The sequence below is a fragment of the Nicotiana attenuata genome, unplaced genomic scaffold (assembly GCF_001879085.1).
Source record: "Nicotiana attenuata strain UT unplaced genomic scaffold, NIATTr2, whole genome shotgun sequence".
In the NCBI taxonomy this organism is placed as follows: Eukaryota; Viridiplantae; Streptophyta; class Magnoliopsida; order Solanales; family Solanaceae; genus Nicotiana; species Nicotiana attenuata.
The window spans coordinates 29010-38350 of NW_017674065.1; the positions used below are offsets into that span (position 1 = coordinate 29010).

A 9341-nucleotide genomic window follows, 5' to 3' on the forward strand; every position below is an offset into this window, starting at 1 on the left:
AGTTGAAGTGTCTAGATGAAACTTTATGGAGTGTAGGGACCGGGATGACAAACCGGAACAAGTACAAGTGTCTCCCAGGCTATTCTGCCTTATTCCAATACTAGTGAATATACAAGTAATATTAGGTTTAAGTAAGAAGAATTGATGAATCAAACAATCGTTGTTAGAGTGACGGGGACCTCGAGCTCGATTGACTCGGGAGCCTCGAGGTGAGTTAAGAGCTAATAAAGTATGAACAATAAAGTAAAATAATAAAGCTGAAGAACAATTGTGGAGCACGGTAAACGAGAAAAGCATAGTGGAATATTCTATTGCAGTGAATGAGATAATCTTTACAAATGATTGGGGTCCCCTTATATAGGAGGGGAAAACCCCAAGCTGGTACATTTCCAATTATGGTAAAGAATTCTATTGGTACAGCTGTATAACAACCTAGTACGGACTCGTACTATTTCGTACAAATCTTGTCCTATAATTTATACACTGACCCACGTATCGTTGAGAAATTCCCGCTCTTTCTTGAGTGTCATTGAAATTATACTTTCCTTGTGGCAGATTATGGCGGGTCTTCGATTTGCCTCTCGAGGTGCACACATCCCGCCAGGGTATGATCAAGTCTCCGATCCTTACTCCGAGCTTCCGAACTCGAGCTCGTGGTATGATCAAATCTTCGAAATCGAGCTCTCCGATTTAGACCGTATACAGTAACTAATTCTTATGAAAAAACCATTCTCTTTATTGGAAGGATATGTTATTATTCATATAATATTTTTCTGCGAAGGAGAACCTTAAAGCAATTACTTCAAGTCTGAGATAATTGTTATTATTGCATTATTAGAGGTTAAACCTCATCTTAATTTTGAGTGAAAATAGCACGGGTTAGCCTTTACAAAGTTATTTAAAAATAGCCACTATTTTGTTGAAACACGAAAAGTCCCAACATAATATGCTGGATTATGGAGCTTTTGCGTATAAAACTTTCAGCATATTATGTTGGAACTCCAATACACGGAAAGTTCTAGCATAATATGCTGAATTATGAAGTTCTTATTGTATAAACTTTCAGCATATTATGTTGGAACTCCAGCACATTATGAAATTCCAGCATATTATTATGTTAGAATGTAAAAAATTTCGAATATGCTGGAATTTTTCCAAAATTTTAAGATTGTTTTTGTTCTCATTTTCCTTTACATGAAAAAGTAACTAAATGCTTTAAAAAAATGTGACTATTTTTTAATTACCAATTACAAATATAGTTATTTCTGATTTTCCCCTAATTTTGAGGAAAAAGTTAAACCTTTGTTATTATACTTTTGTCATTCTCAACTTAAGTGCTACTACAAATGTCATTATCGTAGGGTCAGTTAGGCCGTTGGGTCAAGCTCGTGTTTCCCGCACTTCTTATTGCGGCGTTACTATTTCATTTCTATTTCCATTCCCAAAAAAGAAAAAAAATGTGGCACAGGTCAGCTTCTTTCATTCTCAACAAAAAAGAAAACGACGTCGTCGCAATGCCAGAGAGCCCCCATCTTTCTCCGCCCTCAGCCGCCGCCGCTTCATCATCCATGGCCGAAACCCTACAGCAAACACCACCTAACCCTAAGTCTAACCCTAACATTTTGGCGTACTATCAAACGAGAGCGGCTCACATTGGGGTTATAAGTAGTGACTGGCTAGCTCAGGCTCAGGCTGCCGTCGGCGATCAATCGGAAGAGACTGTATCAGTGAACTGTTCTTCGAAGTGTGGAGATTCGGGTAAGGGATTCAGTGTGATTGATGAGTTCAATAATTGGTGAAAGCAGCCCGATTTGGCTGAGGCGGTGGCAGCTATTAGAGCTTTGGCTTCGGTTATTCGGTCCAGTGAAGCTACTACAATGATGGAGCTTGAGATTGAGCTTAGAAAGGCTTCTGATTCTCTCAAGGTTCCATTTTTTAAAAATAGTTTTTGTTTTTAATCCTTATAAATGTATTAAATTGGTCATTGCTATTGTGCTAAAATAATTAAAGCATTTTCTTTTTTTTTTCTATCTAACTCAATAGGTTCCTAATTCAATAAGCTTGGAATTTTGAGTAGTTTTTTAATGGTAAAAATCGTACATTGCATTAAAAGAGTTTAGCTCCACAATGCTTGGTCTAATGTGCTTTCTTCGGTCGGTGGAAATTCAGAAGTTTCTTCAAAGAATTAGATCTGTTTCTCTGATGTGATGTTTTGAGTCGCTAAGCTAAGATAAAGTTGAATGTGGATGTCAAGGAAATAAGTTTTTGACAGGATGCGATGCCAGCGTGCTTGGGGGAGAGTACTGCTAGGATGGGTGACCTCTTGGAAGCCCCCGTGTTGTATCCCTCCTTTTTAAAAAACGAAATAAGTTGTCACAAACTCCCTTTTGTTTGTTAATCCTTATAACAATATTTGAAGGGTCACTACTGCTGTGCTGAAAGAATTAAAGCATACAATGAGCCTTATCATCAGATTTAGTCCTGCAATCAGAGAGGATTATATTTAGATTTGATTGGTTAGAGATGACTGTCTCTATCGGACCAATCACGAGAGAGGTCTGTGTTTTGGGTTCGAGGGGAGAACTAATGGTGGTTTATGAAACTTGATTTCAATAGATTATCACAACAGCAGAGATGCAGATATGGTGCAGTAGTAAATATCCAATTTTACCCTTGATGGAGGGTGACGTTCCTAATGTCATTAGAGCTTTATTCTTCAACTTTTTAAGTGCCTACTGTTGTCAGACCCTTGAATTTTGATGTGTAAAACTAGATTGGTTTGGCATTATACATCTACCTAATAGTAGTCGAGCCAATTGAGAAATTTATGCTCTTTTTTTATGTTTCTATTGCAGTCATGGGACAAAACCTCCATCTCTTTGACAGCTGGTTGTGATTTGTTCATGTGCTATGTAACAAGAACTTCAGCATTGGAATATGAGGACTTTAATTCAGCTAAGTCTCGCCTTCTTGAACGTGCAGAGAAGTTTGGGGAAATATCTTATAAGGTAAACCAGGAAATTACTTAGAGGAATAAGCATTTTAATCAAATTAACATAACTTCTAAAGAAAAAAACTTTGAAATGCAGGCTCGGAAGATAATTGCGATGCTCAGCCAATTTAGTACATGGCTTCAGTCACGACCCGGATTTCCCACCCTCGGGAGTCGTGATGGCGCCTACTAATAGAAGCTAGGCAAGCCAATTAATTTAACATTTCTCTCAACATCATTAACAGTATAAAGAAGAACGAGACAATTAATATAAAAGCGGAAGTCTCGATACACAAATAACTGAAACCAAGTGCGGAAATTCAAATACACCTCTACCCAGATCTGGTGTCACTAACTCACGAACTTCTACTGAATGCTAAAAACAAAGTCTGAATAAGAATACAGTACTTTCTGATCCGATACAAGGGAAATCAAACGAAAGACAGAGATAAGAGAGACTCCGGGCCATGCGGACGCCAGCAAGCTACCTCGGAAATCTCCGGACTGAAGTAAGCTCCCAACGCTCCTACTGCTGACCAAAGGCTCCTGCTCCGGTACTATGATCTGTGCAAAAAGCACAGAAGTGTAGCATCAGCATAACCGACCCCATGTGCTGGTAAGTGCCCGGCCTAACCCCGGCGAAGTAGTGACGAGGCTAGACAGGACCTACCAAAAACAACCTGTGCGGATATATATATATAAAGGCAACAGAAATAACAACAGAGAATATCAACTAAAAAGGGGAAGGGGGCATGCTCGGGGAAAAATACAGCGAATACAGATCAACGGATATAACGATGAAACTATCTCAATATCATAGCTCATATATAAGTGGTCGGCGCGCCACACGATCCTATTTCTTAATTCATAAGTGGACGGCGTGCCACACGATCCCATTTCATAATAGATATATAAGTGGACGGCGTGCCACACGATCCCATTTCATAATATATAAGTGGTCGGCGTGCCACACGATCCCATTTCATAGTATATAAGTGGACGGCGTGCCACACGATCCCATATCATAGTTCAAAATATCTGGCTTTGTAAAGGAGGCCCCATTAGGGGAATTCGACAACATAACACTTTAACCCGGCAAGGGTACAGCTGACAGCCCAAATATCCCGGCAAGGGAGAGTACATAATAATAGTCTACGCGTCCCGGCAAGGGAATAATCACAACACATCTTCTTTTAAATCACTTCTCTCTCAACTATCACATTCTTGTTCGAGCCAACGCTCCAAAATATACCAATCACAATTCTTCCTCAACCGCTCACATTATATAAAATTTATCAATTAAGCAAGGAAGTTGTGTCACATCATTCGAATTAAAAGCAATTAAGACTCACGGTCATGCTAGACTCCGGTGCATAGATAACCGTCACCATGCCTATACACCGTACTCCACATTTAGCAAGTAGCAAATAACATCCTAATCCTATTCCCTCAAGCCAAAGTTAGAACAAACACTTACCTCGGTCCAAGAATAGCAATCAACTCTCTAATACCGCCTTTCCTCTACAATCCAACTCCGAAACAATGATATCTAGGTATAATTAGTTCAATAATATCAATAAGGGCTCAAAAACATAATCCCATAGCCTAGAAATGAAATTCCTATCATTCTTCCAAAAACACCAAAATTCGACACCGGTCCCACATGGTCCAAACACGAGGCTTGGACCAAAACCCAATCACCCATACCCCCACGAGTTCAAATATATAATTTGTTTAAAGATTCGACCCCAAATTGAGGTTGAATCACCCAAAATTCTCAAAACCCTAACTCTACCCAAAACCCCTAATTTCTACTTTGATTTCATGTTTTTAGGCCTAGAAATTCACTAATTAGTGAAGAAAAATGAAGGAATTAGGTGGGGAATTACTTACCCAAAAAGTCTTGGAAGAGGGGAGCTTCAATGGAGTCCTAAGGCTTGATGGAGAAGAGAGCTCGTGAGAAGAAGTGAAGAATTCCCGTAATGAAATGTTCTGTTTTAAAAAAAATCACTGAAGCCTTTTTGTTCTATGCGTTCGCGACTCAGTCTCGCGTTCGCGAAGGAGGGCTGGTTTGATGCTCTACGCGTTCGCGATGGTGCTATGCGAACGCATAGAAGGAAACTGGGGCTCGGGGGGGGGGGTGTTCCAGGTTTGGCCTACGCGTTCGCGAGGGGAGGTATGCGAACGCGTTGAAGAGGGGTATAAGGCTATGCGAACGCGATGGAGGGACGCGAACGCGGAAGGAGAAATGTCAGAGCTATGCGAACGCGAAGGGGGGGGGGGGGGTTGGCTGCGTTCGCGAAGAACAAAATCTGGTCTGCAACAACATGAAAAATCTGATGTGTTTTCTAAGTGTAAAACTACCCCGAACCACCTCCGAATCACTCCCGATCCCTCGGGGCTCCCAACCAAACACACACACTAACTCAATAACATCCTACGAACTTACTCGAGCGATCAAATCGCCAAAATAACATCAAAATCATTGAATCAAGCCTCAAGATCATCATTTTCATTTCAAACTTCATAACTTCAAATTTTAGATATTTGGGTCCGAAACACGTCAAATGACATCCGATTTCGACCAAACTTTACAGGAAGCGCTTAACACATATTTAAGACTTGTACCGGGCGTCGGAACCAAAATACGAGCCCGATACCATAGTCTTTTGATCAATTTTCATTTCCATTTTCCTTAATAATTTCAGAAAAACAATTTCACAGAAAAATTCATTTCTCGGGCTCTCGACCTCGAAATTCGACTCCGGGCATATGCCCGAGTCCCATATTTTTCTACGGACCCTCCGGGACCGCCTAATCACGGGCCCGGGTCCGTTTACCAAAAATGTTGACCAAAGTCAACTTTAGCAATATTAATATCAAAATTCTTCAAATTTTTCACAAAGTTCACATATTTCAACATAAAAGCTTTCCGGCTTCGCGCTCGGACTGCGCACGCAAATCGAGGCAACTAAAAGCGAGGTTTTCAAGGCCTCGGAAGCACGGAAATAGGAAGAAATCCGGTGGTGACCCTTTGGGTCGTCACACTCTAGAGTGGTGTTAGAGATTCTGAAAACTGCAGCTCAGAATAGGAAGCTTTTTCGAGTTCTTTGCACTGGTTTGTACAGAAGTGTTACATTGCTTGTACATATGAATTGTTGCTGGAGTTAGATAGTTTTATGTGCTATCTATTGTGAAGTGGCGATTGTTTTCTCTCTTCTCAGTATTTCTTTTCATCTTGGATGGATAACCCAGAAGGGAATGGGAAAAGTTTCTCTTTCATCAATATATTGCCTTTAGAAGAAAACTTTTGCTTATCAGTTAACCAGATAATAGATAATTATGTTTATGGACAGTTAGCGACAAATAAATGAGGGAGAAGGAACTTTCTTTGCTTTTGCTCATTTATTTATTTGCTTTTGTTTTGAAGATTCGCATGGAATGTTAGGGTTCAAACTTTTCTTTATTCCCCTGTCAGAAAGACTGTTGTTTCTCTTTCTCTCGGTTCCTCTCAATTCAAGTAGTACTAATTGGTGAAAAAGTTTCGAGTTGTCGTTGATTATAACCCTTCTTGTAATGGTGAAAGGTGAAACTGCATCTGCTTTCATCTAGACCTATTTGAGAAGATGAGTTATTGTTTAATGCTATCGCATGATAATTTGGATTCCATTATCTGAACTGCAGAGGGGAGGCCAGACAGGACTGGGTTACGATTGTCCAACGAGCTAGCCAAGCTTGATGTTCCTGTGAAGCTCTTAATAGATTCTGCTGTGGCATATAGCATGGATGAAGTGGACATGGTTTTTGTTGGGGCAGATGGAGTGGTTGAAAGTGGAGGTGTTATCAACATGATGGGAACCTAACAAGTTGCTCTGGTAGCTAAGAGCATGAATAAACCAGTCTGTGGCCGCTGAAAGTTATAAGGTAGGTTGACATCATGTTATCTATTACACTAAGGAATTCAATGCACATGTCTAGAGGGGTATTTTGACTAGATGGAACCAGAAGTGTGCTATGGAATTCATTTGCCTAACTAGTTCTAATATCTTGCAGTTTGCTCGTCTTTATCCACTGGACAAAAAAGATATGGTTCCAGCTTTACATCCAATTGATTTTGGGGTGCCAATTCCATCCAAGGCGGAGGTTGAAACTTCTGCTCGTGATTATACACCACCTCAGTATCTTACACTACTATTCACAGATTTGGGCGTTCTAACACCATCTGTAGTAAGTGATGAACTTATTCAGCTATATTTATAGCCCCAATGAAGTCTAATTCTGTGGTAGGTGTCGCAACAGGTACATGTAGGGTGGAAATTGAGTTTTCTCTATCCATTTTTTGTGTACCACCTTGTAGCACCGTGCACTTTGGGGTATTCTCTCCATTTGAATATGGTATTTATTGTACTCCTCTGTTGGCTCATATAGGTTAATCTTCTTTTTGGTATGTAATGGAGTCATTGGTATGTTGGAATTGATGTTAATGTACAGTGCAGAAACTTAGAGTAGCTAGAAGACTGAAAAACCAACTAATCACCATTTGGTAGGTGCTTATTGCAAGGGTAGGAGTTTGTTCTCAAAAGTAAGAATTCTGTCTTATGCATTTATCCTTGTACTGCGCAACTTGCATACTTAAGTAGAGCAAAACATGGAAGACATGGCAGGCAGAATCATGAAATAGTATAGATGATCATTACACATTCCTTCTCCCTGTAGTGTGTATGTTTTGTTAAAAGGAGGAGGGGAACAATAAGAAAAGAATGTCGTTTTTCCTCCAACTATTCAGAAAGCTAAGAAGGACAAAGCGGAAGGCTGGTAAATAAAAAATGGTTTATCTTTTGGAGATAAATAATTCGGAGGAAACAAACACACCAGTTACCAATTCTTAACCACATATTCTCTCAATTTTAATCCGCTTAAGAAAAAAAAATCATATTCCTGTATTTGGGAAGTTTTTAAATTCCAAAATTACCATTTTCTTTACATTTTTTAACTTCACAACATAAAATGGAACTGAGGGAAAGTGTGCCATTAAGCATGTTCTCCTTTCTCTAAATGGCTTTTCTCTGAAAAACAGAAATTCCTAATTTCAATTCTAAATCAAACAATAAAGAGGACAAAGTCAATCACACTTCTTATATAGTACTTATATAAAATAAACACCTACTACCAATTTTAACCAAATACCACTGAGTAAAGAAGAAGCAAAGCAAATAAGAAGAAAAGGAAGCACAATAACAGAAGAAATCTCCCCATAAATATTGCTATTGACCCGAAAAAGAATCCGAAGAGAAATCGAGAAGTGGGACTTTTACTGGCCTCTGTATCTTTTCCCAGTTGTCGATTTCTCAATAGCAATACATTATACATACGTCTGGTGAGATTCTTCACACACTGCCTCGACTACAAAATCGACTTATTTCACACGTTTGCTCCTTGTCACAGCATTTGCATTTGGTTGACTATGCTTGTCACTCACAATATAGCCTTGGAGTCACTGTAATTGTTCCTTGCAAAAGAAATATAACCAATTGATCGAGTTCGAGAATAGGGACTTGGGAAGCATGGATGCATCCATGTCATCTTTGTTATTCATAACAATAGCAAACATATTAACTCTCACTGATATCAACAGAATCCACACTATAGCAATATTAGTATTTCAAAATCAACCTATTTTCGAGAAGCTTTCAAAATCATACACCAACTTTGTATCTCATTCATATTATTTTGGGTCCTAGTAATATTCTTGGCTTTCGATCGGCTTCTTCAACATTTCATTTCAATTCTCTTCGCTACTCAACCAAAGATTCCTTTGAACCCATCCTCCAAATCAACAACGTAACACTTCCTTCAATTAAAACTAAACTTAGAACACTGTCCGGAACCAACAACCTTTTCTCAGCTTTATGCATCTACTCCATCAACATTATATTAGTCGTTTTCTTCACTTTATCAACTTGGTTGTCATCACCCCAAAACTTTAAATAATATCTCCTCGTTAAGCTTTATTCTTATATTTTTTTTATTACTATACTCTAGTTCCTAATTGTCTTTAACTTGGTTCTTGGTTACTTCAACATGCAATTTACCCTTTAACGAATTATGGATTGCATTATGTACAAATTATTGATTAAAATCCAGTAACTTAAAATGAATAAAATCCCGAATCCATTAGCTTCAAATCCTCACTCCGCCTCTGTGTTCAAATGTGGCAACTGTTCGAGTCCTAAGGAGCATGAACAGACATTTCGTTCCAGTAATGTATGTTAGGTGTTTGCCATAATTTTCTTACCATATTTGGTTTTCCTATCTCTTGAAGGAAAAGGGCAATATAATTACCTTAACT

General features: G+C 39.0%; 1 pseudogene; it reads left to right on the top strand.

Moving 5' to 3' along the window:
* Nucleotides 1-1378: 1378 nt before the first annotated feature.
* On the top strand, nt 1379-7500 carry LOC109217919 (annotated as a pseudogene).
* Nucleotides 7501-9341: the final 1841 nt, after the last annotated feature.